At 39.5% G+C, this 27,633-nt stretch overlaps 1 pseudogene; it reads right to left on the minus strand.

The window, feature by feature from the left end:
• Positions 1 to 645: 645 nt before the first annotated feature.
• The window catches only part of LOC120287029, a 33,768-nt pseudogene continuing 6,780 nt past the window's right edge, over positions 646 to 27,633 (minus strand).

Consider the following 27,633-nt stretch of genomic DNA (forward strand, 5'->3'; position numbering starts at 1 on the left):
ATGTCATCTTGGAGAATAGATAGTATTGACTAGAATGACCGATGAATGGTCTAATTGACATGTAATCGACTAGGTCGATTGATAGATGAGTCGATCTGAGTGAACGATTTTATTCGTTGATGTGACTTGATGAGCTTATGAATTGTGTTGAATTGCAGGGAGGAACTGAGGTCAAGGTAAGTCCTCTGGCTCATGATTGTGCATAGGCAGCCCTTGGGGCGTATTTGCTTCCTAATCGAGTCTTAGGGGGTTGAACTTGCTGAGACATTGTCTCAGTAATTATTGTATAACCATTTTCAGATTCTTAGATGATGTTGGTGGAGGACCGGAAGTCCCGGAGTTTGGAAAGGTAGATAGACCAGAATCGGTGAACGAGTCTGACTAGTAGGTCATAGGACCGTTCCTTTTGGAATGAACCGACCTTTTGTAAATAGTCTGGTCTTGTAAATAAACTTGGTTGTTATAAAAGGTTTGTTTTGGTTTGAAAAATTGGTCCTACTTTTCTATCCCATTGAATTGTTGTCAAGGGATTATATTGTCGCTTCCACATGTGCATTAAATTGAATGGGTCGGCAACGCATCCTGGAACATCGCCATTAATTGACCAAGGAGGAATGGGCACGCGCTCAAAGAATTGGGGCGAGATCACTCAACAGCAACAATAGCAACAGCAGTAGCCAAGAAAAGAGCAGACAAAAAAGGAAGATATACATGTAACGTCATTCGAATTTTCTTAATGTATTCGTTGTCCAGATACCCTTTGAAGGTGGAGCAGTGCCTGTGATCTTTACGACCATCTGATGCTTGCACTATCGTCGCCTTTTCCTTGCACGCTTGAAATAGAATAAACAGTTTCGGATTACATATTCGGACAATAGTCTCTCGAATAATGACTTTGGACTTCAATTTTTGTTCCATGGATTTCACATCAAAGATTGATATTGACACAGTAATGGCAATAACAGGCATGTAATGTATATATTCAACACAAGCATCATGCTTCAAATGTTATGAATTTCCGTCCATTCAAGCCGATCATGCAATCATCGACCTAAAGGAGCATTGTGCTCGAAAGTCGCCTTAGATTAGCCATTTGACAAAGTGAAAAAGAAAAATTGAAAGATGGGAAAGCGAACGAGTGAGTTCTTACTTTGTCCTTTGGCAATGATGACCATGAACTCGCATTCTCCAGCAAAGTCCTTAGCATCTGTGTACTGCTTGCTCTTCAGAAACCTCATGAATTCAACCTTTGTAGTTGGTTTTCTTATCTCCTCATAGTATGTTAACAAAACGTGTCCGTGATTACACAAATGTCGTAGCTTAAGCTATCTGGTAATCGATTTTCGCATGCTAATGATAAAAAAAGGGCATGTGCATACCTTGAAGATGTCAGTCCACCGCTCTTGTGAGTAATCAATCTCGTCGAGAGAGTTGAGACCGCCGGCCAAGATGTAGGGGGACTCACTCGACTGGATGATGGCGTCGACCTGCTTCATCCGCCAATTCTCGTCGAGATGATCCAGGTGGGTGCACTGGAAGTTCACTTCCCCAACATGAGGCACTTCTATTGTTGCCTTCAGCACATTCCTATGTAACCAAACACATTAAGTTCACAGCCAATTCGATTCCAATCAATTTAATACGTTGATTGACCATATTACTATCAACTTTTTATATCTTTTTTTTTCTTTTGAATTTCCACGCAAAAAAAAAAAAAAATGTGTCATCCCTCCATTGTTTAAGACACGGCTTAATTAATCGAACGCAAAACTCTAAAAAATTGATCCATGACGAGCAATTGCTTACTGTCTCAAACAAGTTGATTCTATCTGGTCTGTGTCACGCCCCAATCGTCGGGCATGCACCCATCCCTTACCTGGTTGATATAATAGCGACGTCCCAGGACGCATCGCCGACCCATTCATTTTAATATGCATACGAAATCATATAGAAAATCCCTAGACAATAGAACAATTTGATAGAAAAGTAGGGCCATATTTTTCATTAACTAAAAAACCACAACCACACTTTTATACAAAGCAAACCTCATAGTATATAATACAATACTATTAACAGAAGTCAGATTTATCACACATAGGTTCACAACTTAGGGTTTGCAAAACAGTGTGGGGGTCTCAATCCTCATCCGGGTCATACTCCAAATCCTCCTCAGGATCATCCTTTGGTTCCTCTTCAGAGTCTTCTTTAGGTTCTTCCTCTTCAGGCTCCTCCTCAGGTTCCTCCTCCTCTTCCTCAATTACTCCTTCTTCGACACTCCAGCTGGAACTCACGTCAGAGTATACCAGAGATTCAGGATCGCCGAGCTTGGGATCCTTTGCATTCACCACCGATCCATCCTTAGGATCTGTCGTCCCCTTCCCAAATGCTTCCTCTAAAACGAACAGAGGTACCTCACCTTCCGGCATAGGACCTTCCCTTCGCTCATCGTGATATTCATGATACCACGCCCGATACACATGGGATACGTTATTAGGTCCACCCACGTCAACCCTGATCGTGGATTTCACCAGTACATATTCCAAGCCTTCAAGGTGGGGGTGTATCGGAAAGTGATATTCTATCTTGGTGATCTCTTCGGGTATACCATAATGCATGAGAGGACAATGAGGTGGAGGTACTGCCATATAGGGGCCTAAAATGTTGTCCCACAACGGGGTAAGACTACGTCTCAACAAGTTCTACCCTTTAAAACTCGATTAGAAAGCCAATATGCCATAAGGGCTGCCTAATCACAACATGGGTCAGAGAACTTACCTTGGCCTCAGTTCCACCCTGCAAATCAACGTCATCTACAGATGTTTCAAATCACAACAACCAATCGATTCATAGCACCAGATCAAATCATTGATCAATCGACCTAGTCAATTACATGTCACCATAACCTCCCTCCGATCGGTACATTCAATACTATCTATAAGTCCACCCATAATGGGACTGCTCGCTCTAAGCTGATAAATAAATAGTATAGCTCACGCTAAGCTGATAAATAATGTACTACTCTCAATCTAAACTAACATATCGAACCCTTGGGTTGATATAGTACACTAAAAAATTCTCCCTCTAAGCTGATAAAGTATACTGTTCGCAATCTAAACTGACATATCAGAGCCCGTAGGATGATATAGTATACTATTAGTGCTCTTTCTAAGTTGATAGGTATATTGCTCGCAAACTAAGCTGACATATCAAAGCTCGTAAGTTGATATAGTATACCGGTATACCACTTGCAATCTAAGCTGCCATATCGCCCGTAGGCTGATATAGTATACCATACCTAACCACTCAAATCAATTCTTCGATTTTTGTCATACCCGATAAAATACACGTGTGTAAGTACACGGCCGACCTTCACCAAAATACAAGGTTTTCACTTTTGAATCTCCCACAATTTTCAGTAGTCCCAAAATAGATTTTTGGTGCTGTAGACCAACGCCGATAATTTTTCAATTAATTACCAAAATTTATTAATTTAGGAAATAAATCCTAAAATCGCAATTAAATCAATTCATCACAAATTAGAGCTCAAATAAAAAAAAAATTGCACCACGATAATCAGCATAAAATTCTGGTCACCGGTTATCCCAATCTAATTTCCGGAAAATATATAATTAATTAAATAATTACGAAAAATATTAAATAAATGCCAATAAATCCAACTTCGCCTATAATGCCTAATTGGATGCAAAACGGACCCGAAAAATTTTCGAGACTCGTTCAATAAATACTAGAGTCTATTTACTTGCTAATTGTACTAACTAACCACCTAACATGTATCGGTAAAGTACTAAATTAATTATTCTAATCTAATCTATCAACCTAATCATACTTAATTAACTCTAATCAACCCCTAAGCATCATTAACCTACTAAGCAAGGATTAGTGAGTTACACTCACTTGTTTGACGAGCGGTTCAGTGCAAAACGACGAGAACATCGCGAGGCTCGACTTTCCTCAATGTGGGCCTAGCAACCGAGCCCCGAAACCACCTCAAAACGAGTCTTGAAGGTGTCTAAAAACCCACAAATTTCCTCTCTGTTTTGAGCTACAAAACAGAGAAAACCAAGCTGTTTGGTGAGGCAGAGTTGGTGGAGGTCCAGTGGATGGCTTGGCGAGGTAACCGGCGGCTGAACGAGCTCTGGCTTGGCCCAACTAATGGCTAGGATGCATGGACAAAAGACTAGGAGCAGCAAGAACGTCGGCTGGGCGGTGGCGCAGCAAGACATGCGTGCGGGGCGGCGCTTACGCGAATGGCATTCCGGCGGCCAACGGCGACTTCAGCGGGAGTGGCGATGGCAAAGCAGCTTCGATGGCTTCTCTGCTTGTGGCTGGAAGTTTTCAAAGCACAAATAAGGTAGCAATGGGGGTGGACGGCAGCTTGGATGGAGAGAGGGGCAAGAGGGGGTCACCATGGCCAAATTTTCCAATCCCTTGTCTTCATGGCTCATTCATGGTCAAGCATGGCTTCCTTGGCCCTCAATGAGCCACCAATGCTCCCCCTTGCAACCTTGAAATGGTCCAAAACCATAGGGAATTGGGGGGCATACGAATTTCATGGCCTTTGGCTTCAATTGGAAACTAAATCTTGCTTCAATCAATCCAATTTGGCCTAAAATTCAATCAACTCACCATCGATCATCTTGGCATTTTTCCTCATCAATGGATCCCACTTGCTTCTCAATTTCATGATTGAAAAACCATCCCGGCCTTTTTCTGGACAAAAACAACCCTAGGATGACTTTTTCCCAAAAAATCTTGGGTTTCAAAAAAATCTTCTAAGACTGAGTTGATGCTCCTAAAATTTATTGTGACATGACAGAACTTTCAATTCTTGAAATCGGACTCAAATTCGCAATTAATTTCGATTCGGCACGTTTTTAGTGCAACTGAGGCTACCTGGTAACTTTTAGAAATTTTTAGTGTAAATGACCCGTGGTCGATTTTCTTTGAGCCACAATGAACCCACTGGACACATTGGCGACTCTCGATTGTCGTGAAAATCTCGATGATTTAAATACGGACATAGGGTACCAAAATAATAAGAAAATCAGTCTAGTGTCGACAGACGAAAATTTTCTAATTTAGTGGTGTTACCCATGATTAGCCACACATCTCAGTCGAACCAATCTATCTTTGATCTCAAATCAATTTTTAATTGTGCCGTATTAGCCTCTAAAGATGAACAGGGTTGAGAAGCCAATTCTTGGTCGAATTCTCAAGTATATTGCCTTAAAATTCCTTAATGGCTTCCCCATATAATTTAGTTATCTCGAGAATGAGCAGCTCTGAGAACAATCCTATAGGTGCGTCAATGAAATGCCCAATTTATTTAGTAGAAAACAGGATCAATAATCTGGGATGTCACAACTCTTCTCCTCTTATAAATATTTCGTCCTCGAAATTTAAACCTTTACAAAACTTAAGAAAAAATGTGGGGGTACAACTGTCTTATCGATCCTTCAGTCTCCCATGTCGCTCCTTTAATACCGTGGTGTTGCCAAACAACTTACCATCGGGATGGTCCTTGTATGCAGAACTTGTTCTTTTCTGTACACGATCTGAATCGAGCTTTCAACGTATGACACTCGGTTATCCACGTCTAATTCTTCAAAAGTAAGCACGTGGGTCGGGTCAAGCTTATACTTCCTTAACATCGACACGTGAAAGACGTCGTGCACTTGCGCCAATCTCAGTGGCAACACAAGACAATACGCTAAGGTTCTGATTCACTCAAGAATCTCAAATGGACCTACGTACCTCAGACTCGGTTTGCCTTTCTTTCCAAAGCACGAAGTTCCCCTCATTGGTAATACCTTTAGAAAAATGTGATCACCAACTTGGAATTCTAATAATCTCCGACACTTATCTGCGTAACTTTTCTATCTGCTCTGTGCGGTCTTTAATCTGCCTCTGATTACGGCAACGTCATCCACTGATTGCTAAACCAACTCTAGGCTTATGATCTTCCTTTCCCTAACTTAATCCCAACACATTAGTGTTCTACACACTCTGCCATACAACGCTTCAAACGGAGCCATCTGGATGCTCTGTTGATAACTATTATTGTAGGCAAATTCCACCAGGTGAAGCTAATCTTCTGAACTTCCTTTGAAATCTAGTACACAAGCTCTCAGCATGTCCTTGAGAGTTTGAATTGTCCTCTCAGACTAGTCATCCGTCTGAGGATGATATGCCATATTGTACTACAGGTTGGTACCTAAAGCACTCTACAAGCTCTTCCAAAAAGCAGCAGTAAATCTTGGATCTCTATCTGACATTATCGTAACCAGCACTCCATGCATTCAAATTACCTGACGCACATATAGGTCTACTTGTCTATCCAAACTTAGGTCTTTTCGAACTGTAGTGAAGTGAGCTGACTTCGTCAATCTGTCAACTACCACCCAAATTGAATCATTTCCTCTTTGACTCCTTAGTAGTCCGGTCACGAAATCCATCATGATAAGCTCCCATTTCCATTTTGAGATCGCGAGAGGTTGCAGATGTCCTCTCGACTTGCAATGTTGAGCTTTAACCTGCTGACACGTCAAACACTTAGCGATATGCTTGGCGATATCCGCCTTCATACCTGACCACCAATAATGTTGACGCAGATTCTGATACATTTTAATACTTCCAGGATGAATGTTGTAACTACTACGATGCACTTTGGATCAAATATCCTCTCTAAGTTTCACATTGTCAGGTACAACCAAACATCCTCGGAATCTCAATGTTCTATCATCAGAAATCTGAAAGTCAGCTTTCCTTTTCTCAGTGTCTTCTTGTAGAATTTTGTGTACATATGGATCTATCGGTTGGAGTAGTTTAATTCTGATCTAGACATCCAGTTTAATTCTGATTTGTCACTGTAGTCGGTATTGGCCAATTGATCATGGCTTCGATCTTGCTTGGGTCCACAGAAATTCCTTCACTTGAGATAACATGTCCTAAGAAAGCAACACGAGTTAACCAAAACTCGCACTTGTTAAACTTAGCATACAACTGATGAACTCTCAGCATTTGCAGTACTAATCTCAAGTGACTCTCATGCTCTTCGTCACTTCTCGAATACACCAGGATATCATCGATGAACACGATTACAAACTGATCTAGATATTCCTTGAATACTCTGTTCATCAAATCCATGAAAGCAGCTGGAGCATTCGTCAACCCGAATGGCATTACTGTAAACTCGTAATGACCATACCGAGTACGAAATGCTGACTTAGGAATGTCCTCCTTCTTAATTATCAACTAATGATATCCTGTCCTCAAATCAATCTTTGAGAATATGGACGCTCCTTGCAACTGATCGAATAAATCATCGATTCTCGGGAGTGGATATTTATTCTTAATCGTTACCTGATTGATTTGCCGATAGTCGATGCACATACACAACGAATCATCTTTCTTCTTTACAAACGGAACTGGTGCTCCCCAAGGTGATGCACTGAGACGAATAAATCTCTTATCCAAAAGTTCTTGCATCTGTACATTCAGTTCTTTCAGCTCAGATAACGCCATATGGTAAGGAGCCTTAGAGATTGGCTCTGTCCCGGGTGCTAGCCCAATCACAAATTCAATTTCTCTCTCTAGCGGTAATCCTGGCAATTCCTTTGGAAAGACATTTTGAAATTCTTGCACCACAGCAATGTCTTTCATCTTTAGCTCCTCAACTGTCGTATCCACGAGAGTTGCCAGGTAATCTTGGCAACGTTCGTCTAACAAATGAGTTGCCTCTAGCGATGAGATCAAGGTAATCGAGGGTCCTCCTCGATTCCCGACAAACTCGAAGCTCTCACCCTCTAACGGATCAAACTAAATCGCTTTGCGATAACAATCCATTTTAGCTCATTGCTTGGTGAGCCAATCTATGCCAATAATTAAATCAAAGTCGTACATGGCTGTGACTAATAAATCTATTTTCCCAACTCGTTCACCAATCACTAACTTGCAACAAGAACAACCCAAAGCAGCTATTACTTTATCCTTCAATTGTGTAGATATGCAAATTGTTGATTCCAACAATATAAGACTCAATCCTAACAACTTAACATATTACACGGCAATGAAGGAATGGGTTGCTCCTGGATCAAACAAAGCGTAACTATGATGGTCGTTCAACAAAACCATACCTGTGATCACGTCAAGCGCAGCTTCTGCCTAACCCTGTGTAATGGCGTATACCGTGCCTTGTACTGGAGGTCTCAGCTGTCCTCCTTGTGGCATGTTCTGAGGGGCATATCCTCTGATATGTCCCATCTGCAGCGGCAGTGGCAACTTTGATTGTCCTCTTGGTTACCTAGGACAATCTCTAGCTAGGTGGCCCTACTGACCACACTCAAAACATGCGCCCGTCCTTCTAGGGCATTGATTCGCACCATGCCGTCTTCCACACAAATGACAAACGACGTTCTAGCTCGACCCTGGTTTTCCAATCCCACCCTTCCTGTTGGGCGGAACTTGGAATCTACCTCCAAGCATAGGTCTCTTTCCCTGGCGAATTCCTTCTCTATGACAGCTGAACCTTGATCCAGATGAGGCAGCCTGCTCATTCACACCTCTCTCTATCATTTGAGCTCGACGATAGACTTCTCGGTAACTTGTCAAATCCAAAGCTAACAGAGGTTGTTTCAGCTCAGAACGAAGACCATTTATGAAACTTCAAGCTTTTTCTTCTAGGTTCTCGACCAATCTTGGAGCATACTGTGAAAGTTCAGCGAACTTGACCCCATACTGATTGTCGCGACCAAAATTTTTCGGGTTCACCACCTAAAACTAGGTTAATGGACTACTGAGCTTTTTTAAACTTAGCTCAGGCTCTCCCAAGCCCATACCAAATCGCGACTTAATGTTCAATTATTTAACATGCAAATGATTAATATCTAGGAGTCGCCACTAATCGGTTTATGGTAGGTCGATTAGACACCTAAGTAAAATAAATGGAGATTTAGTTTACTCCTACGAACCGTAGACGAGGGTACGGAGACTTGGTTACACTAGATTTCTCTAATCCCTTCCGATATCATTTCTTTTTAATTTTTCAAAACGTCTTTTTTGCAAGCAGCTGATTTATTTTAACCTAAATTACTATCATGCAAATGTGGTGACCACACGGGTGTTCATCCATTATTAAAGCAATCAAATAAATAAATTACATCACACAAAGCAAGCAATCATTTTTTTTTTTTTTTTGGGTTTTCTTAAAAATTAGAATTATTTTATGAAAATGCATTTTTAAACCAAATGACTTAATCTTATTAATATGCAAATTTTAATTAAATGGGCCTATTACGCAAACTAATTATTATGCACCACATGACCTAACTTCACTAATTAACAAGTTCGACTAAATAATCCTATTATGCAAACTAGTTAACATGCACCTAGAATTTTTGGATTTTTTTTATTGAAATTCAGAATTTATAAAGATCCTATCCTATTATGCAAACTAGTTAACAAGTTCTCTTCTCTTTTTTAAATTTTTCTTTCTTCCTCCTGTCTCTCTCTCACGTCACTCTTTTGTTCTACTTTTTTCCTTATCCTGCGCACGTCCCTTCGTCTCTGCAAAAGCTTTTTGCTTTTTGACCTTTTCTCTTCTTTCCTTTCGACCTCCACGGACGGCTTCCCTCTCCTCTTTCACTTTTTACTTTTTGTGTTCTTTTTTCTCCTTTTTTCCTCTTTCCTTTCGACGAAGAGAAACCTAGAAAAGCCCCCCTTTTTAACTGTACATGGCCCTTTTATACGCAAGAAAAATTGTGATCTTCGTGGGATATTTCGAACATTTCTATAACCTCTTGATTACAAAATCTTTTATTCTCCTTATCTCCTAAATATTTTCTACTGATTTTTAAAGATAAGATCACAATCCGATTTTCTCAAATTCCAAAAAATCCTCATTTCAAATCTCAAATTTAGAAAACGGGCTTGGGCCAATTTGTATTCTTCATGGGCTTAGTCCGACCTGTTAATTTAAAATTCAAAACCACCAATTCGACCCATCCGCCACCACAATAAATAAAATGCCAATTAAAATAAAATGCACCTAAATCTATATGCTATGTAATTAATATTTTTTGATAAAATTAAACCCTAATTTTTAATGACTAAACGGGCCGTTAAAATTTAGGTGTCAACAGCCGCCCCTCTTTGAAGGTGAGCTCGAAGAGGTTGCCTTCAAAGACAAATTGAGACCTAAATTTTGACTATGCACATGCACTGAATGATTTTTTTTTTTTTGAGAAAATGAATCCCATTTTGAAATGCAATTTATATGACGCATGTAAATGTTAATGCAAAATGCATGATGTGAAAGGAAAGAGTGTACCTACAATTACTTACTAATCAGTGCGGTAAAGCATTTTAAGGTACATGATAAATCCCTATTTACTCCACAAGTACCCAACTCTCACTCAGGTTCCTTGAAAAGCGTAATAGGTATGAACATTCACATCCAAAGTGAAGTGTTCAACAGAAAAAATTAAGACATCCAGATCAAGACTGAGATGTCAAGAATTTTTGAAAACACTCAAAATACCTAGATCCAGACTAAGGTATAATGAGAAGGATTGACAAACATTCATATCCAGAGTGAAATGTTTGAATGAAAATAATCAAGACATCCAGATCCAGACTGGGATGTCAAGATTTTTGTACTCGAGATACCTAGATCTAGACTAAGTATAACGAGAAAGGTCGAAAAACATTCACATCCAGTGAAATGTTTAGATCGAAAATAATCAAGACATCCAGTCCGCAGAGATGTCATGATTTTAGAAGCTCGAAATACCTAGATCCAGACTAAGGTATAACGAGAAAAGTCAAAAAAAACATTCACATCCAGAGTGAAATGTTTAGACGAAAATAATCAAGACATCCAGGTCCAAACAGAGATGTCATGATTTTAGAAGCTCAAAATACCTAGATCCAGACTAAGGTATAACGAGAAAAGTCGAAGAATATTCACATCTAGAGTGAAACATTCAATGAATATAATTGAGACATCCAGATCCAGACTGAGATGTCAAAATTTTGGAATGCAATTTGTTTGCAAATGGTAAAGGAACCTACCTGGAATATCTTACCTTCAAGGAGGGTAGAGTGATTCAAGATAGTTGGTGTTACATGTTCAGGATCCGTACCTTTCTACGGTCGCCTAAAATAGTAACGAAGAGACTACTTTCCTAGGACCCGTACCTTTCTACGGTCGCCTAGTAGGGTAGCAAGGTTTTGTAAGGAAACTACTTTCCTAGGACCCATACCTTTCTACAGTCGCCTTGTAGGGCAGTGTTTGGTTGTGTCTAGGACCCGTACATTTCTACGGTCGCCTAAACGGGGGTTTACCTTCCAGGACCCGTACCATTCTACGGTCGCCTGAATAGGGAAATAGATATTGTCTAGGACCCGTACCATTCTACGATCGCCTAAACGGGGATTTACCTTCCAGGACCCGTACCATTCTACGATCGCCTAAACGGGGATTTACCTTCCAGGACCCGTACCATTCTACGGTCGCCTGAATAGGGAAATAGGTTTTGTCTAGGACCCGTACCATTCTACGGTCGCCTAAACGGGGTTTTGCTTGGCTAGGACTCGAACCATTCTTCAGTCGCCCAGCCTTGTAATAGAGATCAACTAACTAGGACCCGAACCGTTCTTCGATCGCCTTAATCAGATTGAATCTAGAGGAAAATCTTTGGGGGACAACTCAGTCGAGTGTCGACTAAAAGGGACTCTAGGCTACAAAAGCATGCCAGGTCGATGTAAAGGACACCGGGCTACGAAAGCACGCCGGGTCAATGAAAGAGACTCTGGGCTACGAAAGCACGCCAGGTCGATATAAAGGACACCGGGCTACGACAGCACGCCGGGTCAATAAAAGAGACTCTGGGCTACAAAAGCACGCCAGGTCAATATAAAGGGACATCGGGCTACAAAAGCACGCCAAGTCGATAAAAAGGGACTCTAGGCTACGAAAGCACGCTAGGTCAACATAAAAGGACATCGGGCTACAAAAGCACGCCGAGTCGATAAAGAGGGACTCTAGGCTACGAAAGCACACCAAGTCATGAAAAGGAACACCGGGCTACAAAAGCACGCCGAGTCAATGAAAAGGACTCTGGGCTATGAAAGCACGCTAGGTCAATATAAAGGACAGCTTGACCGAGTCAAGCGTCGATGCACTTGAGAGAGAATACCTGCACAATGACAAGTATTTTAGAGTATGGTAGAGATATACTTACCTGGTGATATCTCTAATTATTGGGGATATGTCTTTTGGAATTTAGATATCCTGCAGAGGTCTTTCACCTCGTGGTGGAGGTTTCTCATCTTCTAATTGTTGGAGAAATCCTCGTGAAGTGTTTTGAAGTTGACAAAACGTTTCCATCGCCTCTAGTCCGAAGGTCTCAGACTCTGTTATTTAAAGTCTGAAGACTTCCGGACAGCCGACTCAAGACTCAAAGTCTATCCTCATCGATGCCTCTAATCCGTTGAAGAAAGGTTATCCCGAACTAGATGTTCATTAAGGATTTAATCTTATCATCCGGAGAAGATCTCGTGGCTGGAGAAGACGTAATGAGAATCCTTTGATTGATCAAGATTGATTCAATGATTGAAGATTCGATGATTGTCTAAATATTATTGGAAGGTTCTACTTATGGAAACCAAGATCCTGATTGTATGGGCGAACAGGATTGATGGGCTATCAACACGTTCCTTTAATAGCTCGAACTATCTTCCTAATTGATTCCGTCCAACGGGTAGATTGGAGGAATTCCTTTGGTAAGTGCCAACGGGTATGATGGCATAAAGGAGTATATAAGGAAGATGTTCTTAGTTGTTCGAGGTGTGCGAAATAGATAAATTCCAAAGTCCAAGCTCCTTTTTGTTTAGACAATTCTTTGGAGCGAATACTTGTATACAAAAGAGAGTCTATATTTGTGAGAAACCTTGAGGAGGTGTGGTAGAACATCTACACTGTGGAATCAAGGCAAAGCTGTGCTGTAACTTCTCTCTTGATCATAGTGAAATCCAGCCGGTGGGTCATCGGTGCGGAAGAGTGGACGTAGGCTTGGAATAAGCCGAACCACTATAAATCCTGTGTTCAATTCTCTTTCTCTCTCTATCTACCTCGATCGTATTTAGATAAATTGTTTGTGCACCTATTCACCCCCCTCTATGTGTTTATACTAGCTATCTCAATTGGTATCAAAGCCTGTGTACTCACTTTGTTTGAAGTGTTTTACTTGAGTTAAAGATCCATGGCTAGTATGCTAGCACCGGGGCGATGGAAGGGCAAAGCAATACAGACCACCCTACTTTGATGGAAAGGATTACAACATCCGGAAAAACAAGATGAAAGCTTTCCTACGATCAAAGGATCCTCTGGAATGGGACGTTGTAGAAAAGGAATTACTCCTACAAATGCATCGGTCTGCGAAAGAGGGAAAGAAACTGTTGAGACCAGCGGAATGACTCGGAAGAGATAAACAAGAGACAGGCACTCGATGCAACAGCAATTTACTCTTTATATTGTGCTTTGTCACCAATGAATATAATAGAATATCTTCTTGTGTTACAGCAAAAGAAGTCTGGGACAAGATTACATATCACCTATGAAGGAACAGTCGAGTGAAGGAAACCAGAATTAACATTCTTCTCGGTCAATATGAAGCCTTCAAAATGAAACCAGAGAATCTATAACGACATGTTTAGCCGTTTTACAGATATTGTCAATGGTCTTGAGAATCAAGGACAAAAATTTCTGATCCTATGAAGGTAAACAAGCTCTTGCGTGGACTCTCCAAGGATTGGAATCACATAAAGACTTCGATAAGAGAGACACAGAGAATTATGCCTCTATCTGTCGATGAGCTGATTGGAACTCTTCAGTCTTATGAAGTGGAAAGGATCAATGAAGATGAAGATCCAAAAGGTAAGAAATCCATTGCATTAAAATCAAATGATGATTCTAATGATACAGATTCTGAAGATGATATGGACGATGAGGAGCTTGCTCTCATGATAAGGAGATTCAGAAAACTCAATAGAAAAGGAAGAAGGTTCAACTCAAAGAAACAAAGCTTTCAAAGACAACAGACCAAGTCATTGATGATGAGGAACCAAATAAAGATGTAGTCTGCTTTGAATGCAAGAAGAAGGGACACATCGGACCCAACTGTCCTCTCTTACGAAGAAGAAGAGAGAAAAGCTGAAAAATTCCAAAAAGCTCTCAAAGCTGAAACACAGAGTGATGCGAGTGTGAAGAAAGTGATAATGAATATGCCAATCTATGTCGATGGCACAATCGGACTCGGACTGGATCGGACTCGAATCGGACTCGAGACAAGAATTTGAGGCAAGTAATTTTAAAATTCCTATCAAAGTTTCTAAATACATTGATGAACTGTGTTTTAGTCTTAAGACTTCTCTTAAAAGAATTTCCGAACTGAAAAAGAAAACTCAGCTCTAAAACAAAAGGAAAATGTTTTAGTAGAAAGAGTTAAAAGTCTAGACTTGATCTGTTTCCACTCTTAAAGAAAATGAAGATAATCTTTTAAAAGAAAATGCTTTTTTAAAAACAGACTTATCAAATATTTCAAAGAAATTTTCAATAGGGTCTGAGAAACTTGAAAAAATTCTTTCAGCTCAAAGACCTTACTTCAATAAGTCTGGTCTAGGTATGTCAGTAGAATCAATTCCCTTGATTGATTTTCCTAAAGTAAAAGAAAGAATTAAGAAAAGACCCTCGAAGAGGCTTACAAAAATCATTTCAAAAGGTTTTTGTAAAACCTGTAGGTAGAAATGCTCTCGGATGTTCAAAGTGCAACGGATCACTTTGAAAAAGAGTGTCCTATGGTATGGAAACCATTAAGAAAGTATGGGCTAATACTGTTTATCTTACTAACACCAAAGGACCCAAGAAAATTTGGGTACCAAAGAAAGCTTGAGACTTTATTTTAAACGCAGGTCTCCGTCAAGAAACAAGGTAAAGTGGTATCTTGACAGCGGATGCTCAAGACACATGACAGGAGACTCAAATTGTTTTATAAAGCTTGCTCAAGTAAATGGTGGAAAAGTTTCATTTGGAGGAAACAGCAAAGGAAGTATTGTGGGATTTGGAACCGTGAAAATTGGAAGTCTCACAATAAGTAATGTTTCCTTAGTGGAAGGACTCAATTACAATCTTCTCAGCATTAGTCAATTGTGTGATACTTTTGTTTCAAGATCTTCTTTCAAGAAGGAACATGTTCGGAATCGCAAAAGACTCTACTCGCTTTCATGGGTCGAAGACATGGTAATATCTATCTTCCGGATGTGAAACCAAATGAATCGCAATGCCTTATCTCAATTCAAGACGAAGCAAGCTTATGGCACAAAAAGCTTGGTCATGTCAACATGAAGCAATTAGCCAAAATCTCATCAAAGCAGCTTGTTCGAGGTCTACCCAAATTGCCATACCAAAAGACGATACATGCACTCCATGTATTACAAAAAGAAGGTAAGAAATTCATTTAAGCCAATAAATCATGTCTCTACTAATCATGTACTACAGTTGCTGCACATGAATCTCTTCGGACCAACCAGAACACAGAGTATTGGGGGTAAGAAATTTTGCCTAGTAATTGTTGACGATTATTCACGTTTTACTTGGGTATATTTCCTAGCAAGTAAGTCCGAAACCTTTTCGTATTTTGAAAAATTTGCTAAAAAGGTTCAAAATGAAAAAGGTTGTGTTATCTCTAGTATAAGAACAGATCACGGAGGTGAATTTGAAAATCAAGATTTTACAAAATTCTGTGATGAATCGGCTTTAAGCATGTGTTCTCCTCTCCATATACTCCTCAGCAAAATGGAGTTGTGGAAAGAAAGAATAGATCTCTTCAAGAAATGGCTAGAACTCTTTAATTGAAAGTAAGATTTCCTCACGATTTTGGGCAAGTCAAAGCTGTTTCAACAGCATGCTATATCATCAATAGAGTCTTCTTAAGACCTATTCTACTGAAAACCCCTTATGAGTTATTCAAAGACAAGAAGCCTATTGTTTCATACTTTCATGTATTCGGTTGCAAATGTTTTATATTAAAAAATGCAAAAGATCGAGTTGGTAAGTTTGAAGAAAGATCGGATGAAGGTATCTTTCTTGGATATTCTACATCAAGCAAAGCCTACGAGTTTATAACAAGAAGAGCCGGTCGTGGAGGAGTCAATGAATGTCAAATTTCAAGACTCAACACAAGATGAATCAAGTCAGACTCATCAAGAAGAGTCTGAACCTGCTCCAGACTCTCCAAAGTCTACAACTCAAGAAGCATCTCAGACTCTGGAAAACCAGCATCAAGTTGTTTGTGAAGATCCAAATAAAGAAAGAGATCATCAACCAGACAAGTCAACAAGTAACTGGAAGCATAAGTCCAGTCATCCCAAAGATCTTATAATTGGCGAAATTAATGAAGGAATTCGCACCAGATCCAAAAGGCGAGAAGAGTCTAGTCTTTGTGGCACTCGTTTCGAAATTGAACCAAAGAGCATAGAAGAAGCTTTATCGATGAAAGCTGGATTGAAGCTATGCAAGAAGAGCTCGACAGTTCAGCATTAATGATGTCTGGAAATGACATCCAAACCAAAAGGTAAAGCTGTTATTGGAGCTAAATGGGTGTTCGAAACAAGATGAACGAGAAAGGAAAAGTCAGACGAAACAAAGCAAGACTTGTGGCCAAGAGATATACGCAAGAAGAAGGAATAGACTATGATGAGACTTACGCTCCAAAGGGCAAGGTTAGAAGCTATTTGACTATTACTTGTGTTTGCTTGTTATAAGAATTTCAGGTTATTCCAAATGGACGTCAAAAGCGCCTTCCTAAATGGATTTATCCATGAGGAAGTTTATGTGGAACAACCACCGGGGTTTGAAGACCCAAAGAAGCCGACTTAGTCTTGGATGAAAAGGCTTTGTATGGTTTAAAGCAAGCACCTCGGGCTTGGTACGACAGATTAATCTATGTAGGATGAGTTTGAAATGAGTATGATGGGAGAGTTAACATTCTTTCTTGGTCTTCAAGTAAAACAATTGAAGGAAGGAACTTTTATTTATCAAGAAAAATATGTTAATGATCTTGTCAAAAGATTTGGACTGGAAAAGTGCAAAAAGACCGACATACCAATGTCAAGTTCCTTGAAGATAGACAAAGATGAAGAAGGGAAGAAAGTCGATCAAAAGCTATACATGAGTATTATTGGATCTCTCATTTATCTTACTGCTTCTAGACCTGACATTTTGTTGAGTGTTTGCATCTGTGCTAGGTTTCAATCGATCCTAGAGAATCTCATCTCGGTGCTGCAAAACGCATCATTAAATATGTTGCTTCATCATCAAGCATCGGTCTTTGGTATCCTAAGAAGGAGACTTTAATCTTCCGGGATATTCGAGACGCGATCTGGCCGGTTGCGAGAGTTGATAGAAAGAGCACTTCAGGGAACTTGCCGGTTGCTTGGAAGCGAGATGTTGTCTTGGTTTTCAAGGAAACAAAGCACCGTGTCTCTTTCAACAACAAGCGAGTATGTAGCTCTTGGAAGTTGCTGTTCACAAATTTTATGGATAAAACAACAGCTAAGAGACTTTGAAATTGAAGACTCATGCACGGAGATTAATTGCGACAACACCAGCGCTATCAACCTCACCAAAAATCCAATTCTCCACTCAAGAGCAAAGCATATAGAGATTCGACATCACTTTATTAGAGATCATGTTCAAAATGGAGATATTTCAATTCAATTTGTTGACTCAAAGAATCAACTGGCGGATATATTCACAAAGTCTTTGGAGAAAAATCAATTTGAGTCTATCCGTTCCAGACTCAACATTTTGAGGTATGAGGATATCAAAGTCTAAAGACTTTCGACTCGAGGAGCTTACAAAACTTTATCTACAGTCTTGGCTCGACCGTCAGACTGTAAGTCTTTCTCTCTCTAATTTAATCTTGAAAAGGTACGATTGTCAAACTGTGTTTTAATTATTGCTATATTTAATCGACGCAAATATTGCATCGTTTCATTTTCAAAAAGGAAGTTATTTTTGAAATAGCTATTTTTGCGCAAGAAGACAGTTATTTTGAAAAGGCATTTTTATTTCCTTTGTGACGGTTCGTTTATTTCTCTTTTTAACCAATCGTGCTCTATCGATTCCTTTTCACTTCACTCTTGAAAACCCTAGGAAGCATCGATCCTCCATTTCCATTTGTCTTCTTTGATTAATCTTCAAAAAGTTGTCATCTTTCCTGGGAAAATCAAGCAAGGAAATCATCCAAAAACTGAGAAAGATGTCATCTTCGAGAAAGTCTTCGAGAATCGCAAGCAGGGGTCCACGGCAAATGAGTGAGGGGCCTACGCACTTCGATCTTACGAGGAGGAAGAGAATCCAGAACGAAGAAGCGAGCCCACAACATTCTCAGCAGGCGTCATTCTCCACCATCTAGTCCTCAAGGCGTTGTTCATCAGCAACAGGAAGAAATCATCGAGGATGCAGACCCCGTAAGAGTTCAAAAGCCCGCTTTTATTTACAAGCTATATCGTGCCTTAAAAGGAACTCGTACTCCTTTAAACTATGTTGATGACTTCCTTAAAGACAAAGGATATGGGAACGAATATATTTTTCTGCGGAAAATGGAAAGTTTGGGAATCGCTCGCAAAGGGGTGGCTGAGGAAACCCTTGCGAATATCCCAAGTGATCCTCGTGGATCGGGGCCGAATCACGTAGATGGGAATGACGATGACAATCTGTTCAGTCTATTTCAACCGAAAATGGGTATTGCGGCTGAAATTCAAGGAAAAAGGGAGATTTGTTCGATCAAAGGAACAAAAGGATATGTACTCGAAATTGCTGAAGCGTGGGGTAATAAACCCTAGGAGTGTGGACTTTGATTTTCTGGATGCTGTGAAAGTAAACTTGAGGGAAAAGTTCAGTTATCTTCAACTTGAAAAGTACTGTTCTGACTCAACTGAGGCTTATGCTGAATTGACTGCATATTTCTATTCAAATCTTAGCTTTTTGGATGCGAATAGATTCTCCTTCAGCGTTAAAGATCAAGACTATGTTGTGGATATGAATATGCTGGCAGATGTGTTAGAAGTTGAGAGAGGCAAATATCAACCAATCAAAGTTTCCATTGCTCGGGCCACACTTGAACTGGTGAAGGACAGAAGAACAGATGAGAAGATCACCTACTCAAGGATGAATGCATTCAACATCTTGCTTCACAAGATTGTGATTAATTGCCTTCGGCCGAAATCGACTTCCAAAACTGATGTTTCAAGCTCTGAGGCAAAGTTGATGTATGCCATCCTCTCGTGGAAAGAAGTTTTCTCCCTCATACCGTTATGTTTCACATGTATAGAGCAAGTAATGAAGGACAGAGGTCAACTCCCTTACCCAAGCCTTGTTACGAAGTTATTCAGACATTTGAATATTCAGCCTCCACAAATCTTTTGTGTTCGACCATGCGATCATATGGTGGTAGGACTGAAAATGGTGACCAAAATGCGTCTGAAAGAACTGAGCAAGGAGTTGGAGAAATTCAAGGAGAAGACTCCTGCCAAATCTCATCAAATCTCTTCTGCATCTAAGAGAAAAGGGAAGGAGCCCATGGTTGCTCCATCCAAGAGAAGAAGAGCTCTCCTCGTTGAGGATGAAGATGATGACGAAGACATCACCATCTCTCGCAATGGCTTTGAAGAATTTGAGTCGTCCCCTGCTCCACAGAAAGAATCGGAACAAATGACTAAAGAAGCGAGAGGAGAAGGAAGAAGAAGAAAGAGAAGCAGAGCAAGAAGTAGAGGAAGAAAGACCTGAAGAAGAAAGAAGAGAAGAAGGAGAACCTGAAGAAATCTCTTCTCCACCTGTAGGCATGGAAACAGGGGGAGATCAAGAGAAAGGAGATCAGGGGAAGTCTTCACATCCTGATGCAAGTGAAGGAGTCAGTCGCTCACCTGCAGACCCAGAGGGTGTTTATGCATCTCAATTTCCAGAAGAAGGTCATGAAGCTTCATCGCCAAACCTGCGAGATTATGCTGATCTACCGTCGTCTGCATTTACTCCATTAGATCGAGCCGAAGCAAGCACTCAGACTGATAATTGAGTAGATTTTCGCAGAATCATGGATATTCTCTTGGAAATGCGAGGTCAAATTTATGCCTTGGGATGCGACGTTCAAAGCTTGAAGAATGAAAGTCAAGCTTCTTCCTGTTCATTAAATGATAAGATGCAAGCCCTCTCTATTCAGAATCAGGCCAATGCCAAGAGTGAGGAGGTTGCACAGCTGAAGGAAGACTTCAAAAGGCCGGAAGGCATCGTTCGCCTATGGAAGATTTCCAGGCTTGTCCGCGTTCCCAAGCAATCTTGACTTCATCTCATTCTTTTTAATGATGACAAAAAGGGGGAGAGATGCAAGATTTGATCAAACTTTATCATTAAACTTTTAACTGTTTGTTGGATTGTTTGTTGTTTTAAACTCTGACTTTGTTTTGTGTCTGGATGAAAAACTGAACTAGACTTGGACTTGACTGCTTCTATTAAACTAGTATTGATATCTTATGGATGGCTTTATCACATACTAGACTAACCTATTTTCTGTGGTTGCAGATTCTAGTGTTATTCTTTTAGCCATTTATCTCTATAAGATATGCATATGTGTTTGAGAAATGTTTTGCGGAGTCAAAGTTATCCAAATCTGCAGGAAGGTTTTGTCACCATCAAAAAGGGAGAGATTGTTGGAGAAATCCTCGTGAAGTGTTTTGAAGTTGACAAAACGTTTCCATCGCCTAGTCTCGAAGGTCTGCGACTACGTTATTTAAAGTCTCGAAGACTTCCGGACAGCCGACTCAAGACTCAAAGTCTATCCTCATCGGCAGTCTCTAATCCGTTGAAGAAAGGTTATCCCGTAACTGGATGTTCTACATTAAGGATTTAATCTTATCATCTGAGAAGATCTCGTGGCTGGAGAAGACGTAATGAAATCCTTTGATTGATCAAGATTGATTCAATGATTGAAGATTCGATGATTGTCTAAATATTATTGGAAGGTTCTACTTATGGAAACCAAGATCCCGATTGTATGGGCGAACGGATTGATGGGCTATCAACACGTTCCTTTAATAGCTCGAACTATCTTCCTAATTGATTCCGTCCAACAGGTAGATTGGAGGAATTCCTTTGGTAAGTGCCAACGGGTATGATGGCATAAAGGAGTATATAAGGAAGACGTTCTTAGTTGTTCGAGGTGTGCGAAATAGATAAATTCCAAAGTCTGAAGCTCCTTTTTGTTTAGACAATTCTTTTGAGTGAATACTTGTATACAAAAGAAAGTCTATATTTGTGAGAAACCTTGAGGAGGTGTGGTAGAACATCTACACTGTGGAATCAAGGCAAAGTTGTGCTATAACTTCTCTCTTGATCATAGTGAAATCCAGCCGGTGGGCTGTCAGTGCGGAAGAGTGGACGTAGGCTTAGAATAAGCCGAACCACTATAAATCCTGTGTTCAATTCTCTTTCTCTCTCTATCTACCTCGATCGTATTTAGATAAATTGTTTGTGCACCTATTCACCCCCTCTAGGTGTTTATACTAGCTATCTCACTAATATCATGAAACATTCTGAAAGGAACTTGAATTACCTGTCAGACATGATTTAGAGCAAAAACTGATATGCATTCATCAAAGAGATAAACAATCTAAGCCACTCTAGAATGCACATTTCAAAATTCAGTGAGGTTTTCATCAACTCAATCAGGGTTTATGCATAATGACCTTTGCATCACCCAAATTTCCACTTGAGAGAATTATCATTTAAGACAATCTTCACTCATGACATGGATTTCTTAAAAATACTAAATGAGAGACTTTCGGTTAGAAAGGACTTTCACTCACTCTCATTTAGAATGGCTATTTTATGAGAATCACTCAATTTTATCATATCGACATGGGTCTGAGTATTCTCGCAAGCGGTACGATCTTACCAATCTGAGAGGTCTTTAACAAGGACCATAATGTGGGCTTGGTCAACGGCTTAACAAAAGGACTCTTTGAGTCAAAGCTATTGAATGAACAGTCTTGTAATCATCTCCGGGTTTATAAGTCAAGAACCCTGCAAAAATGAAAAAGAAATAATATTACTCGCACTTCTTCGAGCGATGCTTATAAACATATGAACTCCTACGTTAATTCAAATGCCCTAATCTGAAAAGACTTTGTTAAGGGACGTAACGTAGGTTGGGTTCATGGGTTGAGAAATGAAAGGATCATTAGGCTCAAAATGTGTGCAAAAGGTGAGAGTCGATGATCATCTTGGCATTGCCACCAGTTTTCTTTTTCACCATTGGGGATTGTCTTGATGAAGTGCCCCATTGATTGTAAAAACTCAGCATTTGAGTTCTTTGACTATTGCTCCATTGGGATTCGATTCTTGTAATTGACAGTCACCTATCTTGACTCTTTTTTTTTTTTCATCTATGGGCATTGGCCTTGCTTTTACCAAGCACACCGCTTTTTTATGTCCCCTAGTTTTCATTCACTTTTTTCACTTCTTTTCATGGGCATTGGCCTTGCTTTTACCAGGTACACTGCTTTTTCATGCCCTTTAGTTCTATTTTGAATTCAATTCTTGCGCATAATGCATGCGTCAAACAATTACACTTTGAATGACACTTGAATTTTTCAGAAGTCTTCATCTGCCTTTTGTCTTGCCCCAGCGTGGGGAATGATCATCAACTGGGTTTAAAAGAAATGAAATTGTAGGCTCAAGTGAGCTATGCAAATGATATAAGTGTATATGATAGAGAAAGAAATGCTCTTCGTCATCCTAAGGCACTTAAATTAACACATGAATTCAATGTAATAGCACGACTTGAAGATTGATGCAAGTGAGAGCAAGAAAATTTCAATTCATTTTCCTCACCTCATGATGCTATTTGATCTCTTAGTTGCCCCGATGTGGGGTGATTCTTGACAGGGGTGATTTGAAAATAATATCCATAAGTGTATGGGCTCAAAAGGGTTAAGCAATGGATCACTTGTAGTGTTTGGGATAGAGAAATGAATTGCCTCTCATCATTTTGGTTGCCGTACCTCTTGCGAGAGAACTCTTTACCTTATGGATATGAACCTTCCTACACTCATCTCACAAGTGTATGAATATGGGACTGTGTATAGGATAGGGTTTGCCTTTCATCATCCCGACTCGCCTCATTTAGTATGCTCAATCAATTCCACATCATTCATTAAATTAGTCCATCTTGATGTTCTTTAATGGAATTGGTGGATAAAACATGTAAGAGTCATCATGCAAAACCCTTTTTAAAAAGAACTCAACAGCTTTAAGCATGTCAACTTCAAACAGTTTTCTATACTGCAAAATGGTTTTAAGTATTCATTCAAGGATTCCTCTACAATGGGAATTGCCTCAGCAGTTGATGTCTTTGAATTGTCCCTATCATTCAAGACTGAAAATCCACTTTTGCCCCTGCATAAGAGAACGTGCATCAGTATGATACTATGCAACATCAAAGTAAATTGCACATCCATTTTGGCTTGGGTTGAGACTTTATCCCAGTCGGGTCACTACCAAAACCTGTCATGCCCCTAATTTGTCAATTCTTCCACCAGGGAATGATAGTCCTCTTTTACTTGCCCCGAATTAGTTTTTTTTTTTTTTGTTTTTTTTTTATTAGTGAAACGCTTTTGTTTTCAATAAAAAAAATTGGGAGGAAGCATGAGAAAGTCCAGCCCTCGGGATTTCTCCGTGGATGATATTTTTCTTTTTCATGGTTGGATATTGTCATTGGACTGGTTTGGTATACTCCATCATATCCTCAAAATTGAAAATAAAATTGTAATTTCATTGAATAGAATCAAATGAATTACATTATTGGAATGAAAAATGCAAACAAACCAAACCCTAAAAGCAAAAGCGATAATTGAAATTTCAAAAAGCAGAGAATCCTAAACAAAACTTAAAATCCTAAGAGATAAGAACTTCTTCACTCAGTGACAGCGTTTGCGCCTTCACCATGGTTGGGCAGAGGATTTTTCTGATTACTGCTGAAAGAGAACGCCTTTGTATCCAAGAGGTCTTGGACCTTATGCTTCAAAACATAGCAATCATCAGTAGAGTGACCAATCTCTCCCATGTGATAGTCACACTTCTCGGAGGGATTATATGCAGGATAACGCTCGGGATTTGGTCGCTTCGCTCGGTAGAGAGTAATCCCTTCTTTTGGAGAATAGGCAAAACTTTGGATAGGGGTCTAGGAAGAGGTGTAAGCTGCCTCCTAACATTACGTCGTTGACCCGAGAACTAATATCCTCCACCTTGTTGCTCAGTAGAAATCTTAATTACCGGAGCGCGATTGGATGTATCACGATTCAGTTGAGAGTAGGCCATATTAATCTCAGCTTCAGGGTCCCTCTCCTTCTTGGTAGAAAACCTCTTGTTAGATGGCTCCGTAAACCACCCTTCTCTTATCCCCATCTCGATTTGTTCTCCTATAGGAATAAGCTGATTGAAGCTTTCGGCGTATGTACTGGCCATTCTGTTACGAAACTCGGACGGGAGGGTTTTCACGAACAACTTCATCAGCTCTTTGTTGGTAGGCTCAGGAGTAATTTGAGCCGCCAGGTTTCTCCATCTCACAGCATATTCCTTAAATGATTTGCTCATTTTCTTTTCCATTTGCTCCAGGTCTTCTCGAGAAGGTGCGATGTCCATGTTGAACTTGTACTGTTTGAGGAACGTGTCGGCCACTTCGTTCCAGGTGTCAAGGAGGTTCACATTCTTCATCACATACCAATTAAGAGTGGGCCCAATCAAACTTGCATGAAATGATTGGATCATGAGAGGCTCATTCTTGACATACTGGCCATGCGTATGTGGTACATCTGCAAATGAGCTTTTGGGCAGGAAGTGCCATCGTATTTCTCAAAATCCGGCATTTTGAATTTCTTTGGCATCTTGACTTTCTCGTACACGGACAAGTCGAACGGGAGTGAACTCTGTGACTCCTGCAATTGTTTCAACTTCTCTTCCAGCTTCGCAACACGCTCATCCTGATCTGTCTTGGGAACGCGTCAAGCTTGGCCTTTCCAACAATGACTGGGTCATCTTCCAGCCCAGGCATGTCGTCATCAATCATTTGAATCTTGTTCGCTTGCTTCGGGATAACCACTTCAGGAAGAGTAGGTGCAGTTGTTAGATTTGCTTGGAGGAATTGGAGTTGATCCGTCACAAGCTGTATAGAGGCGAGTACTTGTTGGAGTTGAGTCTCCACAACGGACATATGATCACGCATTTCATTTTGGTCAGCCATTTTAGCCCTTGATCGTGTAATGATGGGTGAACGTGAAGGATCCGTTATCACCTAATTCAAATGAATGAAAATATATAAGTATAAGGTGCAAATAAAGAATCAACCCATGACAATGATCTATCAACTTTTTTTATCATTTTTTTCACAAAAAGCTCTTACAAGGAGGGAATTTCCTAAAGAGAACTAGAAAAATAGACATCCTAGTAAGATCAAATTTCCTAGACAGGAATTGAAAACAAATTGTCCAAAGTTTTTTTATTTTTCCAAATGATTTATGGCAATTTCCTCATTTCATTCTTGAAAGGAATTAGATCAAATGACTATCCTAGATTGTCATGGACAGACTAAAAGCATGACAAAATAAATTGCATGGTATAGGGATAGAAAACTTACTTTACCAAGAAAAATCAACGGCAATCACATAGACATGCACATGAGATGTGAGGCTTGATTTATGTCTAAATGGCTTAACAGGGTGGAGCTAAGAGGATAATCTGACAGTTGCAGTCTCACATTAACGTGTCAGGTCCCCCTAACTCCGGCTCAGTCGAATGGAATACCCAATAATCACGCAGTCTCGCGGATATGGACAAACACATTCGACACCATGAAAGAAATTTCGGGGAAGAGAAGGTCAACCTCTACATAGCAGTCTCGCTTTGGAGAAAGTATCCTTCTCAACACCATCCTAGAAATCCTATCGCAGCCTGGGTTCGACCGGAGTTGTGTGTGCAAATAGTGTGGTGCTAAAGCAATAAAGCATGCACAACAGTTTAAATGCAAACAACACTTATATAGTTTTAATTCAAACATTCATCCCTAACTCCAACCTGCAAGACAGGGGTTAGCAAAGACTACTCCACTTATACCTCCCATCTGCAAGAACATTTAACACCTTAGAAATGTTAGGGACATACCTGAGATCCTCGCTGCCAAACAAAAATATTTTTTAAAAAGAAAAATTGGCCTAAGTCCACTAAGTGTTTTAACACAAGTTCCCAGCGGAATCACCAAGCTGTCGCAACCAAAAATTTTCGGGTTCACCACTTAAAACTAGGTTAATGGACTACTGAGCTTTTTTAAACTTAGCTCAGGCTCTCCCAAGCCCATACCAAATCGCGACTTAATGTTCAATTATTTAACATGCAAATGATTATTATCTAGGAGTCGCCACTAATCGGTTTATGGTAGGTCGATTAGACACCTAAGTAAAATAAATGGAGATTTATTTTACTCCTACGAACCAGAGACTGAGGGTACGGAGACTTGGTTACACTAGATTTCTCTAATGCCCTTTCGGTACCATTTCTTTTTAATTTTTCAAAACGTCTTTTTTGCAAGCAGCTGATTTATTTTAACCTAAATTACTATCATGCAAATGTGGTGACCACACGGGTGCTCATCCATTATTAAAGCAATCAAATAAACAAATTACATCACACAAAGCAAGCAATCAATTTTTTTTTTTTTTTTTTTTTTTTTGGGTTTTCTTAAAAATTAGAATTATTTTATGAAAATGCATTTTTAAACCAAATGACTTAATCTTATTAATATGCAAATTTTAATTAAATGGGCCTATTACGCAAACTAATTATTATGCACCACATGACCTAACTTCACTAATTAACAAGTTCTGACTAAATAATCCTATTATGCAAACTAGTTAACATGCACCTAGAATTTTTGGATTTTTTTAATTGAAATTCAGAATTTATAAAGATCCTAATTAATCTATCTAAAAATGGATAATTTTCTAATCTATTCTAGGGATTAATTTGACTTAAACCGTATCCTATCTTAGAAAACTATTTTTTGGGAAAATGAGATAATTAGAACATGCGAACATTATCTAAAACCCTAAAAATATTTAGGTTCAACCCTAACTTATTCCTAAAAATGCAATCCTAAAAATGTAATCCTAAGAAAATTCTAATTTTTTAAACCTACATGCTTGATTTACTAAACCTATATGCTCATGCAAAATTTTGATTTTTTTATCTTATGATTTTTTTAGTTTTTTTTAAGAGATAAGTAATTATTAAATCTAAATTATCAACAAAATCAAGCAATAAAGGATTAAAATAATCGAAAAAATAACATGTTGTTTCACAAGTCAAATTAACGGTTATTCTAACTTTAATTATCACAGCAAAGAAATCAAAATAATTACAAATGTGATCTGAAATCTTACGGACCAAATTAAATAATTATTGTGATTTAACAATTAAAATCTCACTAAAAATCTCAACAATTAAAA

This window comes from Eucalyptus grandis, chromosome 8, assembly GCF_016545825.1.
Source record: "Eucalyptus grandis isolate ANBG69807.140 chromosome 8, ASM1654582v1, whole genome shotgun sequence".
In the NCBI taxonomy this organism is placed as follows: domain Eukaryota; kingdom Viridiplantae; phylum Streptophyta; class Magnoliopsida; order Myrtales; family Myrtaceae; genus Eucalyptus; species Eucalyptus grandis.